Consider the following 22,628-nt stretch of genomic DNA (forward strand, 5'->3'; position numbering starts at 1 on the left):
GTATATTTAGACAGTGCCTAAGCGCAGGGGCCTGGCCGACCCTGTGGAAAGAGGCTCGTGTCACACCGGTTTTCAAGAAAAAGGACAGGACAGACCCAACTTACTACCGCCCAGTCTTGCTCCTGTCAGTTGTTAGCAAGATCCTGGAGCGGATTACTGCTGAGCAGCTGACGCGCCACCTGGAAGAGAACCATTTATTGTCTCCCCGCCAGCACGGGTTCAGGAGAGATCGCTCGGCATCAGACCTCCTCCTCCTGCTCAGCAAGTCTTGGCATGACGCCCTGGACTCAGGTCGGCCTCACTTGTTGTTGTCCTAGATATTGCTGGGGCATTCGACTTTGCGTGGCAGAGGGGCCTCCTGGCTAAACTCAAACACCTCGGCATAACAGGACAACTGCTGCAGCTTTTTTCGAGCTACCTGCAAGGCCGGAGTCTGAGGGTAGTGGTGAACGGGTGCACGTCAGGCAGTTACCCAGTCACTGCCAGCGTTCCACAAGGATCAGTACTGGGCCCGATCCTGTGGAACGCATACTTCGACGAGCTGCTCCATGGCCTACCAGTGGCTTCAGCCTACGCTGACGACTGCACCCTGTCCCACAGCTACACCACGGAGGAAACCTCGAACATGATCGAAGCCACCAACCGCCATCTTGGTGACATCATGGCCTGGGGACGACGTTGGCAAGTCAAGTTTGCTGCCGAGAAGACCCTGGCCATGCTCATATCGCGTTCGGAGGAGGACGCCAGACTCCTGCAGGGACGGCTGAAGTTTGGGGACGACACCCTGGTCATCAAGGACTTCATCAACATCTTGGGGGTGGAGGTCGACTCCAGACTCAGTTTCGATAGCCACCTGGAGTGTGTGGCGCGCGGAGCCTCCCTGAGAGTGACACTCCTGCGTCGCGTTCGGCACCTGCTCGACGCAGACGACCTCCTGAGGCTGTACAAAGCCCAGGTAAGGTCCGTCATGGAATACTCCCCTCTCTCCTGGATGAGCAGTGCCCAATGTTACCTCTCGCTGCTGGGCAGAGTGCAGAGGAGGCAGAGCGACTCATCCGCGATGCCAGCAGCCCTCAGCAGGGCGACCACATGGACACCAGTGGCGGCACCGGCAGATCATCACCAGCAGGACGCCCCGCAGTATACTCGACAGCCTCAGGCACCAGAGAAGGTCGGTGCCATCACAGTCCTGCACAAGGCCCAGGTCAACATACACCTCACCTGGCGGCACTACAGGTCCTTGGAGGAGAAACCAGCACACCACAGGCGGCGGTGGCTAACGACCTCCTTCTTGAAATCCCGAAGCCGCAGAGCCAGGTGCAATGAACACCAATAGGTGAAGGTGGCGGCTCATGCCTGGTGTCGCACCTACCCGCCTAGTCACATCCGCCTGAGTACAAGCACACCACAACCTTAGTGGCAATGCTTTAAGATCGGCGACCTCAAGACAGAGGTCGTCTTTAGCATGGAGACAATTTCCCCGCCCCTTCTATCTTATCATATATCGTGATGTTTAAATAAAGTGAGAGAGAGAGAGAAACGTGAGAATAGCATGTGAGGTTGGACGAAAGCTAATCTTGGGAACAGAAGAGGATGAGGAGGAGAAAGAGGAGGATGAGGAGGAGGAGGAGGAGACGAGTGTGAAGGTGAAAAGAAGTGAAGCAAAGGGGTGGACGAGATACTAGGAAAAATGAAAAACAGAGGAAGAAGAAGAAGAGGAAGAAGAACAGATGAAGCAGTAGATAGAGATGATTAATTATTTTGAGGTAGAAAGAAGAGTGAAGAAGATTGTAAGAGAGGAGAAAGTGAAGAGAAAAGAGGAGGAAAAAGAATGAAATAGAAGAAGCAAAAAAAAAAAAAAAGCAGATGTTAAGATTGATAAAAAGATTGTTGTAACCCGCAATCCCGGGTCACACAGGGGCAACGACACACTGTTTGTATTAGTGACACTTGACTTAAAATTCTAGTACTTTAGGAGTATTTAAAGGAGTTCGTAAATGGGGTGATGAAACGGTGTCGCCTTTCTTATATGTATTTTATTCTACCTTAATACTACTTAATATTACAGAGGGTAAAAATATTGTTTAAACCAGCGACTGGCTTACTAGACTCAATGAGTCTTCAGGTTTTCTTTCACTATTGGTTACTGACGTTAACACTGGTATAATAGTGAGTTAAAACTAACTCAATAAAGTTTCATAGAAATATATTCCTAAGTAAAACTAAGATAATAGAACACAATAGATATGTTAGATACGCTTTCCTCTATGGTAATTCTTCACTCCATACTCACAGTAGCAACGATGAATGTTCTACCCATGTTGTCTAGGGAAGGACAACTGAGTGTCCAGCAACGAACAGAGTGCTGGTTAATCTGAGGTCAAGCCTGGAGAAAATGCTTCTTATATAGGCAGACATCGCGAGGGTAATACGTCAGGCGTGTGAGTCATACATCAAACTCACACCGAGCTCATACAATAATCTACCTAACCGACATGCTTAATTCACGCGGTGACGCAGCTTTGTTTTCATAACATTTTGTTCCGCGGCTGATCGTGTTTTGGCCGCGGTGATTGTGTTTTGGCTTAGAGAGATAAGCGGGTGCGTTAATGGGCAATTACAATTGTGTATAGGTTGGTAAATGAACAGTGGGGACAATCATGTGTTGGAGTCCGTGTTGTGTTTTAGCGGTCGATACCGCTGTTGTCATCGGAAAATATTGCCGGTGAAGATGATGATGACACGAGTGGTGTCGCAGCCCTCGGGGCACCACAAGATGAAAAGTGCAGCAAAAAGAGGAAGAGGAAAAGATAAAGGAGAAAATATAGTGGTTTTGAGGTAGAAAGACGAGTGATAAAGATGAGAAAAGAGGAAAATGGGACGAGAAAAGAGGAAGATAAATAAATGAAGTAGAACATGTGGAAAAAAATGCAGATGTTAATATTGATAAAAGAGGAAAAGCGAAGGAAAAAGAGGAAGAGGAAAAGATAGAGGATAATATATAGATGTTTGAGATAGAAAGAACAGGATAGTGCGAAGGAAAAGAGGAAAATGTGAAGGAAAAAAGAAAAAGAAAAGTCGATGTAAAAGAGATAGATAGATATTTTGAGGTGAAAAAGAGAGTGATAAAGGTTAGAAGAGGAAAACACGAGAAAATGAAGAAGAAGAAGGAGAAGAGGAAAATACACACACTAAAGGAAAGGAAGAAGTGTGAAGGAAGGGACGGAATAATGGTCGGTGTGTAGGGGACGAGGAGGAGGAGGAGGAGGAGGTCACCCTTAAAATGAAGGAGAAAGGATAACAGGGACACCAAAACAGATGTAGGAGGTTAGGTTAGGCTACGTTAGGCTGGGTAAGGTAAGGTTAGATAAGATTAGATAAGGTTAGGAAAGGTTAGGTTAGCTAAGGTTAGGTTAACTTAAGTAAGGTAAAGATTAGGTAAGGGAGGTATGGATTGGTTAGGCTAGGTAAGGTTAGGTAAGGTAAGGAAGAGTCAGGTTAGATTGGGTTAAGCTAGGTTAGGTCAGGTAATGTTAGGTTAGGTAAGGTACAGTAAAGTTAGATAAATAAAGAGAAGAGGGAGGGATAGGAGGAATGGAGGTAAGAGAACAATGAAAAGAACGGAAGAAGGAATATGGGAGAGAACTTTACGTACAGGGTCTTTAGAAGCTAACAAAGGGAGGGAGGGAAGGAGGGGGGGAGGTGATGCTGGCTTGTAGGTTGGTTGGTCAGATGGCTGGTGATAGATGGGCGTGGTGTGTGTGTGTGTGTGTGTGTGTGTGTGTGTGTGTGTGTGTGTGTGTGTGTGTGTGTGTGTGTGTGTGACGAACTTTTAAACTCTCAAAATACAAAAACTCCCAAAACGATATCTAGAAGTGCATGAATTCAACCATCCGTATGTATGTATATGTATGTATGTATGTATGTACGTATGTATGAGAGCCAGGTGAAAATAATAAATAATCTCCCAAACAGTCTAAAATATATGAAAATATCCACTTGTATGTATATATATATATATATATATATATATATATATATATATATATATATATATATATATATATATATATATATATATATATATATATATATATATATATATATATATGTATGTAGTAGTAAGATCTAAAATCAACAACATACGTCAGACCTAAAGTGCCCCGTTAAAATCGATGAATCTTGTTTCTTTCACGATCATCATCATTTGTATCTCTCTCTCTCTCTCTCTCTCTCTCTCTCTCTCTCTCTCTCTCTCTCTCTCTCTCTCTCTCTCTCTCTCTCTCTCTCTGGTCTTCTTCTCTTCCTCCCTTCTCCTCTTCCTCCTTCCTTTCTCTCTCCTTCCTGCCCCACACTTACCTTCCCTTTCCTTCGCTTTCCGTCACCCTCTCCTTCCTCTCCCTTCCCTCCCTGTCTTAGCCTCATCCCCTTCCTCCTTCATTTACTTTCCTCTCCTTTCGCTTTCCTTCACCCTCTCCCTTTCTCTCCCTTTCTCTCCTCACTACAGACTCATCCCCTTAGCTAATTTTCGCCCCATAGTACAATCCTCTTTCTCCTCTCCCTCCTCTCTTTCCTTCTCTCTCTCTCCCTCTCTCTTTCTTCCCTTCGTCTGTACTCTATGGAATCTAATATCTAGTTTTTTTGTCTTTCTTTGTCTCTTGAGGAATTGCACAAAATTTCAGCTTGGTCGGATAGATGGGAGATGCCCTTTAACGTAAGCAAGTGCCAGGTTCTTCAAGTTGGAACGAGGAATAAGAAGTTCGATTACGAAATGCTCGGCGTTAAACTCAACAGCGTTCAATGCGTCAAGGACTTGGGGATCAAAATCGCGTCAAACCTCAAATTCTCACAGCAATGCATCGATGCAGCAAATAAAGCGAACAGAATGTTGGGCTTCATTAAAATAAACTTTTTATTCAAGAATAAAGATGTAATACTCCCGCTCTACAATAGTTTAGTCAGACCCCACTTGGAATATGCGGTACAGTTTTGGTCTCCCCACCATGCATAGGATATTGCTAAATTAGAAGGTGTTCAGCGTCGGGCAACGAAAATGATCCCTTCCTTGCGCAACAAATCCTACGAAGAAAGGCTTTCTACCCTTAATATGTTCTCTCTTGAGAAACGTCGCCTCCGAGGAAACTGATCGAATGTATTAAAATACTTAATGGTTTCACGAATGTAGACAGATCAACATTGTTTATGATCGATGACACTTTGCGCAAGAGGAACAATGGCGTAAAACTCAAATGTAGACAAGTAAATTCAGACTGCACCAAATTTTTCTTCACCAACGTTGTAGTGCGAGAATGGAATAAGCTTCCACCATCAGTGGTCCAATGTAACACGATTGACTCCTTCAAAAATAAGCTCGACCGTCACTTCCTTCAACTTAATATCAACTAGAGTAGAAATGCAACGTTTAGGAGCCTTCTGATTAATGTAAAATCACTTAGGTTTAAGGACAGACCACCTAGTCTGGACCATGGGGTCTGTGTGGTCTGTTTTTCTATGTAAATCTATGTAAATCTCTCTCTCTCTCTCTCTCTCTCTCTCTCTCTCTCTCTCTCTCTCTCTCTCTCTCTCTCTCTCTCTATATATATATATATATATATATATATATATATACGTATATATAATTCTCGTTTGCTTATTCCTCCTTCTCTCCTTTTTCATTCACCTCCTTATTTAATGCACATAGGTGAAAAAAATCCGAGCTTTAAATATCAGATTCAAGGACATGAGCTCAGCGAATTAAAACACGAAAAAGATCTTGGTGTCATTATCAGTAACACTCTTAAAATGAGTGATCAATGTTCTGCAGCGAGTAAATAAGCCAATATGATGTTGGGATTAATCTCAAAAAAACTTTGATTATAAATCACCCGAACTTATGAAGAGATTATATTTAGCATTAGTAAGAACACACCTAGAACACGCCGTTCAGTTCTGGTCACCGAGCTATATCGAAGATCAAGTTTTGCTAGAAAAGATACAGCGACGAGCAACCAAACAAATTCCAGTGCTCCGAAACCTGCCATATGACGAGCGTTTAAAGCTTTTAGATATGTTTTCCCTAAAAAAGCGAAGGATAAGAGGGACTTAATTGAAGTGTTCAAAATCCTAATGGATTCGACAACATTAACAGATAGTATATTTCAGAGAGACACCAACACAATAATAACACCAGCAACGGTATGCAGTTAAAGAAATCGATGTAACACATTGGTGCACAGAAGTTATTTTCAATAACAGAGTCGTCGATTATTGGAATAGACTCCACCGTCAGTAGTTAGCGCACAGGTATCAATAGCTTTAAGTTTTCTTTGGATAAGTACTTCATGGATATAAGATTACACTGACCCTTTTCGCATGTTTTAGACAGATTGCAGCGACCTCAACCTATATTCATATAATTCTCCCCACAACCTAGATTGCAAGTAGCGAAAGTCAAAAATAGAGTAAAGCAACAGTTAATGTCCGCATGGCAGGTGGAGTGGTGTGGGTGCAGTAAGGTGACAGGTACTGGTGCCGTGCCTAGTACCGCCGTAAAACGAGGATCAAGCCTCCACCTGTGCCCTGAAACCACCTCACCCATCGTGGGTCTTAGTGGGGATTCTGGGGCTGCCCTGTGAAGCCACTCGTCCTCTTCCAGTCTCCCTGTATTTCTATGTTCTTAGGTTCTTATATAATGAAGTCGTTTTCCCCCACAGCTTAGGTTACCAGTAGTGTAAGTTAAGGGTAGTAATTTCCTCTTATTTCTCTCTTTACTGTAAAATTTCCATGTCCCTTTCTTCCTTAAAGGTACATGGTGTTCGCTTCTAACTATTTCCTGCCGGCACGTTGCCGGAGGGAGAGTGGGTGGGGAGGAGCCTTAATCTTTTATTTCCTATCCTACCACACGTAGATTACTAGTAGTAGCAGTAGTAAACAGACACCCTCACCATAGACCGATAGGTCTTCTGGTGTCTGTTCTTTCTATGTATTCCTATGTATTCCTCCTCCTCCTCCTTCTCCTCTTCCCAATCCTCTTATTCCTTCTCTTTCTCTTTATTTACTCCCCCCAGCCCTTTTTTTCCTTCTCCTAATCTTATTTCTTCTCTTCTTATATCCTCCTCCTCCTCCTCCTTACTAGGGCTAATACACTACGCTCAAGGCATCTCTCTCTCTCTCTCTCTCTCTCTCTCTCTCTCTCTCTCTCTCTCTCTCTCTCTCTCTCTCTCTCTCTCTCTCTCTCTCTCTCTCTCTCTCTCTCTCTCTCTCTCTCTCTCTCTCTCTCTCTCTCTCTCTCTCTCTCTCTCTCTCTCTCTCTCTCTCTCTCTCTCTCTCTCTCTCTCTCATCATCCACCTTATACAACTGACTCATGACTCATCCCTTTCCTCCTCCCCCTCTCCATTCCTTCCTCCCTTCACTGACTCAAATTCTCCCAAAGTCTATATTTCAATGACTCACAAATATGCATGCATTCTCCTTTAGTCTACGGGGTTAAGTCATCACCTCAAGCATGCAGAGGGGTGAGTCACACGAAGTCCCTCCTGAATCGGCTTGTGTATGCAGGGAAGGTGTGTCACACAAGTCTTTCTGAGTCATATAATGCCTGCAGAGGAAAGGTGAGTCACGCTATATTCCTTTTGACTCATCTTATGCTCGGAGAAAGTAGATGAGTCATGGTAAAGCCTTCCTGAGTGAAAAAGAAGTAGAAAGATAAATGAGAAGGTGGACGGAGGAACGAGAAGAGGAAGAGGAGGAGGAGGAGGAGGGGAGAAAAGAAGAGAAGAGAGACAATATGAAAAAGAAATAGAAAGATAAATGAGAAGGTGGACGGAGGAACGAGAAGAGGAAGAGAGGAGGAGGAGGAGGACGAGGAGGAGGGAGAAGAAGAAGACAATATGAAAAGAAGTAGAAAGATAAATGAGAAGGTGGACGGAGGAGGGGATGATGATGATGATGATGATGAGGAGGAGGAGGAGAAGACAGAATAAGGAAGACTGTGATGAATGAGAAATAGAAAGATGAGAATGAAAGGAGGAGGAGAAGGAACGCCGAAATAACGAAACAGTCCACGACAATCCCAGCAACGTCAACGAGAGGCTTTTCAAACAGGCGAACAGGACACCGATATGTCTAGGAAGACAGGCCGGGTATTACACTTTGCTGATTAGCCTGTATAGCAGCAAGAAGACTCCTGTGCCGTGCTGATGTCGCTAATAGGCTGCGTCATGGACCATCAGGGCAGCAGCCCTCCTGAGAGCACGCAGTAATGGCCTCAAATCTATAAATAGCCGGCGCCGCGTCATTCAAAAGCGTTCCCGGACCCTCGCGTACCCCAGTTTAAAGTCCACCCGCGCCGCATTCCTCGCATTCCTCAGTGACGGGCTGCCTGGACACACCAGTGACGTACACACACACACACACACACCGCGCTGCCCGCCGCACTGCTCAGAGCACACATTCATCCCTCCCCGCACTGCGACCTTGAGATGCTCCACACACGCCCTTCTAGCACGCAGAATTCCCATAGAAAATGAAAGTATTGAAGGACAGACTTTGGAATGTGGTGGAGGTGTGTGTGTGTGTGTGTGTGTGTGTGTGTGTGTGTGTGTGTGTGTGTGTGTGTAATTCACCTCTTGGTCTGCTGGGTCTCTCTCGAGACCATAGCTGGGCACTATAACGAAAACCTTATTCCCGATAATCGATAACTGATAATGAAAAACCTTATCGGTGATAACCGATATTCGTTAACTGGAGACACAAATATAGCCAATAACCGATAACCGATACCCGATATAAATCCACAATTCTGATACTAGCTAGCGATAAGTCCGATAGGTGAAAACGATACTATATTGATATTTCAAATAGAAAAACATAGATGAATTCAAATTTTCATTATCTGTATTTAGAAAACACAAAACCCGAAAACCACACGTTGACACGTACCTATGGACGGTAATACTAGAAACACCTGAGCCGGTGTTGTGTTATTTGGCGTCCCCACCGTCAACAAACACTGGTCTCTCGTGAACTGCGCATGCTCAGACCAGCAAGCGTAGACCTGTACAGTCTCACAAAGCTTTTTAACCGTAATTAAGAGTTGCTGGAAGGCTGAATCAGACATACAGTACCTACCACCATCGCCCGCTGTTTCTAGAACGACACTCTGTACGAGTTGTATTTATATGTACCGAGTGTCGTTCTAAAACAACGAGATGTGCTATCTGATTCAGCCTAAAGCTTTGTGAGTTTCACTACTGGTCTGAACATGCGCAGTTCTGAGACCAGTGTTTTTAAACAAAAGCGCCAGATTTGGCGATGGGACACCAAATAACACAACACCTGGTGCCTTCAATACCATGGCATGCTCACAAACGAATACGGAATATCAAATTTGAGGCAGTGAATAATCATTTTGGGGGCAAAGTTAAATGATTTTTCTCTCTGATATATTGACTTTTGAGTCTAATATAAAACATAGCTTAGTTTTTTTAATGTTGATGATCTAAGTATGAAATCTCTTCACACGAAGATATTTCATACCCCGAAGTTTTTTCATACAACACCGGGCGCCCGGCCACGCATGCGCAGTAGGGAGGAGACGTTTTTTTTTTTTCTGGGGCGGAAAAAAGTAGTGATTATCGCTAGTTTGGTTACAAAAGTAACGAAGATACCGATATATATTTAAATAAGTAGCGGATGGCCGATAACCCGATTTTGTTATCAGCGATAACTTATCGCGATAACGCCCAGCTATGCTCGAGACAGCCAGCCGTTTCCCTACGGAGGAGCACAGAGCTCGTAGTACCGATCTTTGGGTAGGGCTGAGACCACTCATACACAACACACCGCGACAACGAGGTCACAACTCCTTGCCTGACGTCGCGTACCTACTCACTGCTAGGTGAACAGGGGCTATACGTGAAAGAAGATTAACCCAATAATTATTTATCTTCACCCGGCTGGGGAATCGAACCCCGGTCCTTCTGGCTGTGAGGCCGACTTTCTATCAACTGAGCTACCGGGCCGTGTGTGTGTGTGTGTGTCATGCGTGCCTGCCTGCCGGCCACACGCTCCTGCTTAGAAATAAGAAAAAGAACAATGCGGGAGACACGAGTTCTCTTTTTCGATAATTAAAATCACCCGCGGCGCAGCGACACACAGGTCTGCCAGGTGCCACCGGGGATGTCAGAGACTTGACCGTGTAGTTGGTGGCTCCTGCAGACGGACCCCAGTGCTCTATCGTGGGTGTTTTCAGGCGCTTTCGACTCTCACATCAATTATTCGAGGCCGAGAGGGGATCGTTACCTTTGCAAACACAACAGCAACCTCGGAACTGTTTAATCGTCTTCATTGAGAGCCATGCATTGTGGAGGAGAGACAGGGAGAGGAGAAGAGAGACTTACACAGAATTACATAGAAAATCAGACCACACAGACCCCATGGTCCAGACTAGGTGGTCTATCCTTAAACCTAAGTGATTTTACATTAATCAGATGGCTCCAAAACGTTGCTTTTCTACTCTAGTTAATATTAATCTCAAGGAAGTGACGGTTGAGCTTGTTTTTGAAGGAGTCAATCGTGTTACACTGGACCACTGATGGTGGGAGCTTATTCCATTCTCGCACTACAACGTTGGTGAAGAAAAATTTGGTGCAGTCTGAATTTACTTGTCTACATTTGAGTTTTATGACATTGTTCCTCGTTCGCAAAGTGTCATCGATCATAAACAATGTTGATCTGTCTACATTCGTGAAACCATTAAGTATTTTAAAACATTCGATCAGTTTTCCTTGGAGGCGACGTTTCTCAAGAGAGAACATGTTAAGGGTCGAAAGTCTTTCTTCGTAGGATTTGTTGCGCAAGGAAGGGATCTTTTTTTTTTTGGTCGACGCTGAACACCTTCTAGCTTAGCAATATCCTTTGCATGGTGGGGAGACCAAACTGTACCGCATATTCCAAGTGGGGTCTGACTAAATTATTGTAGAGCGGAAGTATTACATCTTTATTCTTGAATAAGAAGTTTCTTTTAATGAAGCCCAACATTCTGTTTGCTTTATTTGCTGCATCGATGCATTGCTGTGAGAATTTGAGGTTTGACGCGATTTTGACCCCCAGGTCCTTAACTCATTGAGCTCCTATGAGTTTAACGCCGCGCATTTCGTAATCGAACTTCTTATTTTTTGTTCCTACTTGAAGGACCTGGCACTTGTCTACGTTAAAGGGCATCTCCCATTTATCCGACCAAGCTGAAATTTTGTGCAAATCCTCTTGGAGGCTTTGCCTTTGCCTGAGAGAGAGAGAGAGAGATTAAAATTCGTGAGGCCTTTTTTGGTTTCCTGAATGTGCATGATACAACTGGTGACGGTTTATTGAACTCATTCCTTGACAAGGTGAATGGGGTTGGGATAGATATACCTGATATGAGAGGACAAGCTTACGATCATGGTGCTAACATGAGTGGAAGGAATAAAGGAGTACAAGCACGTACATTAGAACCGAATCAACGTGCTTTGTATGTACTGCGTGGCTCATACCTGGAATTTGGTGATTGTAGATGCAGCGAAATCCTCAAATTATGCCATTGAATTTTTGGGCATCATGAACAGAATGTATGTGATATTTAGCTCATCTACATCTCGATGGGCTATTCTTGAAGAATGTTTGCCTATTACAGTTAAAGGTCCATCAGGTAACACGTGGGAGTCACGAATTGAAGCTGTTAAACCACTCCGATATCATATGAAGGAAATTAACAATGCCTTATCAGTGCTGAGAGAATATGCTCTCGAGAAAAAAGATGGCGTGGCCACAGGAGCAGGTGCACTCATGGACATATTGAACTAATGGCCATTTCTATCAGCAGTTTGCTTATGGTATAACATTTTATTTCATATCAATAAGACCAGCAAGTTTATTCAGTCATCAGACATAACAATTGGTGTGTTGCAGGCAGGGGTGACTACTACTATGGCATTCTTTGAACAGTATCGCAATACAGGGTATAATACAGCTGCCGCCTGTGGGGGGGGACCATAAATACCCCCAGGAAGGACTCCTGTTCTGGCTGCCGACCCGAGAGGTGTCCTGATAAATCCTCGAACCTCCTCCTTATCAATTTCTGCAACATTCACGGTCTTCGTTCTAATTTTCATTCTGTGGAACACCATCTTTCCTCCTCTAAACCTCATCTTCTCTTCCTTACCGAAACACAGGTGGCTGAGGCTACTGACAGCAACCTCTACTCTGTTCCCTCCTACTATCTCTATCCTAAAATTCAATTCAAAGCTGGATGTTGCGCCTACGTGTGCAACGACATCACTTGCTCTCGTGCCCACGACCTTGACTCTTCTGAATTTTCCACCATCTGGCTAAGACTTCATTGTCATTCTATTACTAAATACATATCTGCTGTTTATCTCTCACCTAACTCTACTAACTATGTAAAATTCTTTGACTATTTGAATTCTAAAGTGGAGCACATCTTGTCTCACTCTCCCTTCGATGAAACCCCCATCTTGTGAGATTTCAATGTTCACCACCAGCTTTGGCTTTCATCCTCTTTCACTGACCAGCCTGGTGAACAAGCCTACAACTTTGCTCTCCTCAACGACCAAGAGCAGTTGGTTCAGCACCCTACACGTATTCCCGACCGTCTTGGATACAGGCCCAACATTCTAGACCTCTTCCTTACCTCTAATCCTTCTGCTTACTCTGTCAAACTGTTCTCTCCGTTGGGCTCCTCCGATCATAACCGTATTTCTGTTTCCTGTCCTATCGCTCCTGTACATCCTCTGGACCCACCGAAGAGGCGATGCTTCTGGCATTTTGCTTCAGCTCGGTGGGACGACCTGAGGATGTACTTTTACTATTTCCCGTGGAATGATTACTGCTTACAGGCGAGAGACCCTCCTGTGTGCCCAACGCATCTCAGAAGTGATTGTTTCTGGAATGGAGGCATACATTCCACGTTCTTTCTCTACTCCACATGCTAAAGAGCCTTGGTTTAATCATGCTTGTTCTCGTGCTATTAAAGATAGAGAGGCAGCTCACAAAGGGTTCCAGAGCCTTCGAACTCCCGCTAACTATGACCTTTACATTTCAGCCCGGAATCGTGCCAAATCTATTTTTCGACTTACCAAAACTTCTTTTATCAATAGAAAATGTCAACACCTTACTTCTTCTAATTCTTCCCGTGACTTCTGGCATCTAGCCAAAAATATCTCCTCCAATATCACTTCTTCCTCTTTCCCTCCTCTCATTAACTCTGACGTCAGCACTGCCGTCTCATCTGTCTCAAAGGCTGAACTCTTCGCTCAAACTTTCTGTAAGAACTCCACCTTGGACGATTCTGGGCATATACCTCCTACTCATCCCCCCTCTGACTCCTTTATGCCTGTTATTAAGATTCTTCCAAATGATGTTTTCTATGCCCTCTCTGGCCTCAGCTCTCAGAAGGCTTATGGACCTGATGGAGTGCCTCCTAATGTCCTTAAAAACTGTGCTTCCTTGCTGACACCCTGCCTGGTCAATCTCTTTCGTCTCTGCCTATCAACATCTACCTTTCCTTCCTGCTGGAAGTATGCCTTTGTACAGCCTGTGCCAAAGAAGGGTGACCGCTCCAATCCCTCAAACTACCGCCCTATAGCTTTACTTTCCTGTCTATCTAAAGCTTTTGAATCAATCCTTAATCGGAAGATTCAAAAGCACCTTTCCACTTCTAACCTTCTATCTGATCGCCAGTATGGGTTCCGCAAGGGGCGTTCTGCTGGCGATCTTCTTGCTCTCTTAACTGACTCTTGGTCATCCTTTCTTAGCCGTTTCGGTGAAACTTTCTCTTTTGCGCTAGACATATCGAAAGCCTTCGATAAAGTCTGGCACAAGTCTTTGCTTTCTAAATTGCCCTCTTTTGGATTCTATCCCTCTCTCTGTCCTTTATCTCCAGTTTCCTTTCCGGTCGTTCCATCTCTGCGGTGGTAGACGGTCACTGTTCTTCCCCTAAACCTATCAACAGTGGTGTTCCACAGGGCTCTGTCCTATCACCCACTCTTTTCGTGTTATTCATCAATGATCTTTTTTCCATAACAAACTGTCCCGTCCACTCGTACGCCGACGACTCCACTCTGCATTATTCAACTTCTTTCAATAGAAGCCCATCACAACAGGAAGTACACGACTCCAGACTGGAGGCTGCAGAACGCTTAATCTCAGACCTTGCTATCATTTCCGATTGGGGCAGAAGGAACCTTGTGTCCTTCAATGCCTCAAAAACTCAATTTCTCCACCTATCAACTCGACACAAACTTCCAAACACCTATCCCCTATTCTTCGCTATCACCATCTTCAACACTAAACATCCTCGGTCTATCCTTAACTCAAAATCTCAACTGGAAACTTCACATCTCTCTCGGTAAATCAGCTTCCTCGAGGTTGGGCGTTTTGTGTCGTCTCCGCCAGTTCTTCTCCCCCGCGCAGGTAATATCCATATACAGGGGCCTTGTCCGCCCTCGTATGGAGTATGCATCTCACGTGTGGGGGCTCCATTCACACAGCTCTTCTGGACAGAGTGGAGTCTAAGGCTCTTCGTCTCATCAGCTCTCCTCCTCCTACTGATAGTCTTCTACCTCTTGAATTCCGTCGCGATGTTGCCTCTCTTTTTATCTTCTATCGATAATTCCACGCTGACTGCTCTTCTGAACTTGCTAACTGCATGCCTCCCCCCCTCCCGCGGCCCCGCTGCACACGACTTTCTACTCATGCTCATCCCTATACTGTCCAAACCCCTTATGCAAGAGTTAACCAGCATCTTCACTCTTTCATCCCTCACGCTGGTAAACTCTGGAACAATCTTCCTTCATCTGTATTTCCTCCTGCCTACGACTTGAACTCTTTCAAGAGAAAGTTATCAGGACACCTCTCCTTCCGAAATTGACCTCTCTTTCGGCCACCTCTTATGATTCTTTTTTAGGAGCAGCGAGTAGCGGGCTTTTTTATTATTGTTTCCTTTTTTTGTGCCCTTGAGCTGCCTCCTTTGTTGTAAAAAAAATAAAAAATCTTAATGCATCGGAAATAGCTGAGCAGGTGAATGTAGCCAAAGTATTTCCGCAGACGCGTACACGAAGAAAAAAAAAGCATGTTTGACTATGTGTCGCAATGAAAGTATCTTATCTGAGGATGTTATAGTAGGATATCAATGTATTATTATTATTTAATATCACCACGAATTAGGCATACAATTGTCAATGGAAAAAAAACACGACAGATAGATCACGCCACCTTATAGGAATGTCGTCCGTCAGTGTTTACCGTCTCAGTTTTGTATACTTCGCACTCCGATGGTGCGTGGAGGTCACCTTGACATACGTGACCAATTGTAACAATTATTTTCCAACCTGTAACTCGCCACTCCTTCACGAGAGTCCGACTGACACACAACGACAGTCGCTCTCGCTCCGTCGCTTCTTGTACATAAAGGCTACGAATATAATTCGCCTTAAGGAAGCTGAAGTCTTAATCAACACCCTTTAAACGCCCCCCGACAAGCCCGTTACATTTGGTTGGCAGCGGTCACCCCGCGCCTGTGCCTTCGCTACCTCGTTCTCCTCCAAGCCACGAGAACTCACCAACAAACTCCGGGGACAGGCGTACAAGGGAAGAAGGAGTCAACGCACCTGCCGTCCGCGGCAACGCACCTGCCGTCCGCGGCAACGCACCTGCCGTCCGCGGCAACGCACCAGCCGTCCGCGGCATCTCACAAGGCGCCAGTTACGTGCAACTCACAAGGCGCCAGCTACAAGCATCTCACAAGTCGCCACCTACGTGCAACTCACAAGGCGCCAGCTACAAGCATCTCACAAGGCGCCATCTACAAGCATCTCACAAGGCACCAGCTACGTGCAACTCACAAGTCGCCAGCTTCAAGCACCTCACTCGGCGCCAGCTACAAGCACCTCACCAGGCGCCGGCTACAAGCAACTCTACAGGCGTCCAGCCTACAAGCCTCGAGCACATCAGCTACAAGCAACTCTACAGGCGTCCAGCCTACAAGCCTCGAGCACACCAGCTTCAAGCAACTCTACAGGCGTCAAGCCTACAAGCCCCGAGCACACCCACAGGCCTACGCAGCCGATAGCGAGGGCCACAATCTACAAGCCGCTCCCCCGCTTCAAGCCAGCACTGCTACGAACCCTGCAAGCCACTCCACGATACGGCAGAAGTATTCACACCTGCAACGAGGAGGCACGCACCGCTGACCTTGGGACACCCCACATGCCCCTCGCTCCACAGCTGGCGGCACCACCGCCGCTGCCGGGAGCATCGGCCCAAACCTCTTCCGGCAAACAGTCAGCAAGGGTACCCGCGGCCATCTCCCAGTGACTGCAAGCTGTTCCCACTACCGTTTCTTGCAAGGCGTCTTTTCAAGAGGTTACACACCCAAGTCGTCTTCTCTGCCACAGCCGCCCATCTCTTACTATAACAAGGACGACGCGGCCATCATTCGTCTGGCGGCAGTGTACCGGCTCCCAGCCGCCGTTACCGCGGCCGCTCAAATTGCTGGGCCAGCAGTTTTTCAACCTCCATTGCGAGTCCTCCGATCTCACCCCATCCCTCACCTCTCACCGCCGCTGTGGCCGCGGCCGAGGTTTCCTGACGCGCCTACAGCGTCTGCACGTCACCCAGGGCATCACAAGCCGTCGCCCTCTCCACTACATCAGCTGACTAATCTTGGTATTTGTGGATATTCCCTTCTTGTCCAAATCTGCTGACTTGGCTTATTTTCATTCTTGTCCGTGCAGGGGCACGATTTTTTTTATTTGTGTTCCTAACACTGTTAATCAGTCATAATTGTGAGAGTAACGTTCATTCGCATACGATATTGATTCTTTCTTATTGTTTGCTAGCGAGTCTATTGAGTATAGTGTGAGTTCCCTGATCAAAGTTAATCTTCATCAGTGTACCCTGCCTCCGTTTTCTTTTCACCGCTCGAGAGAAAACGTGAGCTTCAATGGTATACTCACTTACCATACCACCTTGTTTATATAGTTATTCTTTCAATATACCCATATCATTAGGGCATTCCATTATAACCTTAACTTCTATTACGTCTAAACAGGCACCTTGCTAGCCATTCTTTCTTGCCTTTTTTAGGGTTTCAACGCAAACTATTCATTCATACACGTTGCGTTTATTGGTTCATATTTACAGCTATCAACATATGCTCCTATTTTGTAAATGATTTACACCATAGTATGAACAAAGACACTCTCGCTAAACTCGGCGACACCTTTAAACAGTTGGCTCGTCCTTCAAGTGAAGAGGGACCGGAACATGATACCACAACCGGTGAATTTACTAAGGTAATCTTATGTTCAGGCACTCATTATTTATCAATTACAGGCCGCAGAATTCGTTCACCCCCGGGTTCGTCTGCATACTTACAACCCACTCAAGGTTCAAGGACACCCTCACCAGCATCCCCTCGCACCAGCCGCAACATTGCAGGCTCAAAGTAAGGTCTCTCTCACCTGTAGTTTTTGCAAGCAATCAGGACATTCTGAACATTCTTGTTTCGCGAAACGTAGGGAATTAACACATTCAAGACGGGGCTCAGATAGGAGGTCAGGAGGTTACAGGGGCGCGCATCATTCATCACACAGGAACCCTAGGCCAAACCATCAGCGGAAGGCTGCCTTTTGCCATATCCACGGGAATTGTTTTCATGATTCAGGCAGTTGTTCTGCAATACAAAAGGCCAAGGAGGAACAGAAGTACAAGTCCTCAGCGGACAGTAAACCACACTCCTCTTCTCAGATTAAAAAGACATGACTTCGTGACAGCCCCGAGGCGTACATCCAAGTGTCCCTTAAGGAAAATACTAATTGGGAGCAACTTGACTCCGTCATTGCCGCCTTGGGACGGACAAGCATAATTGCCCTCCCTTGCAAGGTGGGCAAGGGTGACCAACCCACCACACACTCAGGGACTGCCACCGCCCAAGTGTCACCTCTTACGGTCAAACCACACGAAAACATTGCAGACTTGTGGCGGACAGTAACGGCAGTCGTAGAAGGTCCTCATATAGTTCCGGATCGTGCTGCAAGACTTGTTAAAATCCGTTTGCCTAACGCCCCTCCGACGGGCAGTGATGTGTGTATCGACGGAGTTCCTCACATACCCCGCGTGACGGTGGAGGTAACTCTTGCAACAGTCAAGGAGGGAGGTTTTGCAGAGGCATTGGTAATAAACACGTCTGGATCCCCTGTATCCTTAAAACACGGTGTTCGATTATGCCAGTGTCTAGTGTATGGGAGAAATGTCGCCCCGGAACCTGCTGAATACCCTTCAGCCCAAGTCTCAGGCATAACCTCGGCGTGTCAGGCTTCTCCCGAACAAGACACAGCTAATTTAGAGGCGTTCCTAAAAGTTGCACACTATTCCGAATTTAAGCCAACCTTAGTCCAGCTTCTGGAACATTATCGGGGGGCGCTTGCTCTACCAGGCGAGCCGCTTGGAGTTACGCAGTGTGCTGAACACCACATTAAGTTAAAACCCAATACAAATCCTGTATATATCAATGCGTACAAGCTCCCCCACAGTCAGAGGGAGGTGGTGCAACAACTTATCTCTGAAATGTTAGAACAAGGTGTCATCACAGAATCGAATTCCCCTTGGAATTCACCCTTGTTCCTGGTTCCGAAGAAAGACGGCTCTTATCGTCCTGTGATTGATTTCCGGCGTGGGAACACCGCGACCGTGGATGATCATTTTCCGCTTCCCGTTCTTCGAGATCTTCTGATGTGTCTCGGTAGAGGAAATAAAGTCTTTACGAGTCTTGATCTGGTCAGTGGCTACTGGCAACTGCCCATGGCCCCCGAGTCACGTGAAATAACGGCTTTCAGCACGCCTCATGGCCACTATGAGTGGACGAGGATGCCGTTCGGGCTCAAGGAGCTCCCTTGACCTTCAAGGATAATGAACAGTATTTTGGTGACTTGCTGAACTCTGTCTCTGTCTATGTGTATTTAGACGACATCATCATAGCACGTCTTTACTTGCTATGGTCCGTCTAAAATATAGACAGAGGTGCCCAGCAAGTCACCAAAAATACTGTTCATTGTCCTTTGGAAGGTCAAGGGCCTTTGAGCCCGAACGGCCAGAGCCTAAGCCTGAACCAGTGCCCTTGCCAGAGCCTGAGCCTGAACCAGTAACCGTGCCAGAGCCTGAACAAGTGCCCGTGCCTGAGCCTGAGCCTGAGCCAGTGCCCGTGCCAGAGCCTGAGCCTGAACCAGTGCCCGTCCCTAGGGCTGAGCCTGAACAAGTGCCCGTGCCAAAGCCTTAGCCTGAAGACTCTGCCCGTACCTGAGTCTGACCCTGAACCAATGCCCGTGGCAGAGCCTGAGCCTGAACCAGTGCCCATGCCAGAGCCTGGGCCTGAACCAGTGCCCGTGCCTGAGTCTGAGCCTGAACCAGTGCACCTGCCAAACCCTGAGCCTGAACCAGTGCCCGTGCCAGAGCCTGAGCCTGAACCAGTGCCCGTGCCTGAGTCTGAGCCTGAACCAGTGCACCTGCCAAACCCTGAGCCTGAACCAGTGCCCGTGCCAGAGCCTGAGCCTGAACCAGTGCCCGTGCCAGAGCCTGAGCCTGAACCAGTGCCCGTGCCAGAGCCTGAGCCTGAACCAGTGCCCGTGCCAGAGCCTGAGCCTGAACCAGTGCCCATGCCAGAGCCTGAGCCTGAACCAGTGCCCGTGTCTGAGCCTGAGCCTGAACCAGTGCCCATGCCAGAACCTGAGCCTGAACCAGTGCCCGTGTCTGAGCCTGAGCCTGAACCAGTGCCCGTGCCAGAGCCTGAGCCTGAACCAGTGCCCGTGCCAGAACCTGAGCCTGAACCAGTGCCCGTGTCTGAGCCTGAGCCTGAACCAGTGCCCGTGCCAGAGCCTGAGCCTGAACCAGTGCCCGTGCCAGAGCCTGAGCCTGAACCAGTGCCGTGCCTGAGCCTGAGCCTGAACCAGTGCCCGTGTCTGAGCCTGAGCCTGAACCAGTGCCCGTGTCTGAGCCTGAGCCTGAACCAGTGCCCGTGTCTGAGCCTGAGCCTGAACCAGTGCCCGTGCCAGAACCTGAGCCTGAACCAGTGCCCGTGTCTGAGCCTGAGCCTGAACCAGTGCCCGTGCCAGAACCTGAGCCTGAACCAGTGCCCGTGCCAGAGCCTGAGCCTGAACCAGTGCCCGTGTCTGAGCCTGAGCCTGAACCAGTGCCCGTGTCTGAGCCTGAGCCTGAACCAGTGCCCGGGCCAGAGCCTGAGCCTGAACCAGTGCCCGTGTCTGAGCCTGAGCCTGAACCAGTGCCCGTGCCTGAGCCTGAGCCTGAACCAGTGCCCGGGCCAGAGCCTGAGCCTGAACCAGTGCCCGTGTCTGAGCCTGAGCCTGAACCAGTGCCCGGGCCAGAGCCTGAGCCTGAACCAGTGCCCGTGCCAGAACCTGAGCCTGAACCAGTGCCCGTGTCTGAGCCTGAGCCTGAACCAGTGCCCGTGTCTGAGCCTGAGCCTGAACCAGTGCCCGGGCCAGAGCCTGAGCCTGAACCAGTGCCCGTGCCTGAGCCTGAACCAGTGCCCGTGTCTGAGCCTGAGCCTGAACCAGTGCCCGGGCCAGAGCCTGAGCCTGAACCAGTGCCCGTGCCAGAACCTGAGCCTGAACCAGTGCCCGTGTCTGAGCCTGAGCCTGAACCAGTGCCCGTGACAGAGCCTGAGCCTGAACCAGTGCCCGTGTCTGAGCCTGAGCCTGAACCAGTGCCCGTGTCTGAGCCTGAGCCTGAACCAGTGCCCGTGCCAGAGCCTGAGCCTGAACCAGTGCCCGTGCCAGAGCCTGAGCCTGAACCAGTGCCCGTGTCCGAGCCTGAGGCTTAATCAGTGCCCGTGTCTGAGCCTGAGCATGAACCAGTGCCCGGGCCAGAGCCTGAGCCTGAACCAGTGCCCGTGCCTGAGCCTGAGCCTGAACCAGTGCCCGTGTCTGAGCCTGAGCCTGAACCAGTGCCCGTGTCTGAGCCTGAGCCTGAACCAGTGCCCGTGCCAGAGCCTGAGCCTGAACCAGTGCCCGTGCCTGAGCCTGAGCCTGAACCAGTGCCCGTGTCTGAGCCTGAGCCTGAACCAGTGCCCGGGCCAGAGCCTGAGCCTGAACCAGTGCCCGTGCCAGAACCTGAGCCTGAACCAGTGCCCGTGTCTGAGCCTGAGCCTGAACCAGTGCCCGTGCCAGAGCCTGAGCCTGAACCAGTGCCCGTGTCTGAGCCTGAGCCTGAACCAGTGCCCGTGTCTGAGCCTGAGCCTGAACCAGTGCCCGTGCCAGAGCCTGAGCCTGAACCAGTGCCCGTGCCAGAGCCTGAGCCTGAACCAGTGCCCGTGCCAGAGCCTGAGCCTGAACCAGTGCCCGTGCCAGAGCCTGAGCCTGAACCAGTGGCAGTGCCAGAGTCTGAGCCTGAACCAGTGCCGTGCCTGAGCCTGAGCCTGAACCAGTGCCCGTGCCAGAGCCTGAGCCTGAACCAGTGCCCGTGCCAGAGCCTGAGCCTGAACCCGTGGCCGTGCCAGAGCCTGAGCCTGAACCAGTGCCCGTGCCAGAACCTGAGCCTGAACCCGTGCCAGTGCATGAGCCGGAGCCTGAACCAGTGCCCGTGCCAGAGCCTGAGCCTGAACCAGTGCCCGTGCCAGAGCCTGAGCCTGAACCAGTGCCCGTGCCAGAGCCTGAGCCTGAACCAGTGGCAGTGCCAGAGTCTGAGCCTGAACCAGTGCCGTGCCTGAGCCTGAGCCTGAACCAGTGCCCGTGCCAGAGCCTGAGCCTGAACCAGTGGCAGTGCCAGAGCCTGAGCCTGAACCAGTGCCCGTGCCAGAGTCTGAGCCTGAACCAGTGCCCGTGCCAGAGCCTGAGCCTGAACCAGTGCCCGTGCCTGAGCCTGAGCCTGAACCAGTGCCCGTGCCTGAGCCTGAGCCTGAACCAGTGCCCGTGCCATAGCCTGAGCCTGAACCAGTGCCCGTGCCAAAGCCTGAGTCTGAACCAGTGCCCGTGCCAAAGCCTGAGCCTGAACCACTGCCCGTGCCTGAGCCTGAGTCTGAACCAGTGCCCGTGCCAAAGCCTGAGCCTGAACCAGTGCACGTGCCAAAGCCTGAGTCTGAACCAGTGCCCGTGCCAGAGCCTGAGCCTGAACCAGTGCCCGTGCCAGAGCCTGAGCCTGAACCAGTGGCAGTGCCAGAGCCTGAGCCTGAACCAGTGCCCGTGCCAGAGTCTGAGCCTGAACCAGTGCCCGTGCCAGAGCCTGAGCCTGAACCAGTGCCCGTGCCTGAGCCTGAGCCTGAACCAGTGCCCGTGCCTGAGCCTGAGCCTGAACCAGTGCCCGTGCCAAAGCCTGAGTCTGAACCAGTGCCCGTGCCAAAGCCTGAGCCTGAACCAGTGCCCGTGCCTGAGCCTGAGTCTGAACCAGTGCCCGTGCCAAAGCCTGAGCCTGAACCAGTGCACGTGCCAAAGCCTGAGTCTGAACCAGTGCCCGTGCCAGAGCCTGAGCCTGAACCAGTGCACGTGCCAAAGCCTGAGTCTGAACCAGTGCCCGTGCCAGAGCCTGAGCCTGAACCAGTGCCCGTGCCAGAGCCTGAGCC

The sequence above is a fragment of the Eriocheir sinensis genome, chromosome 9, assembly GCF_024679095.1.
Source record: "Eriocheir sinensis breed Jianghai 21 chromosome 9, ASM2467909v1, whole genome shotgun sequence".
NCBI classification, from domain to species: Eukaryota; Metazoa; Arthropoda; class Malacostraca; order Decapoda; family Varunidae; genus Eriocheir; species Eriocheir sinensis.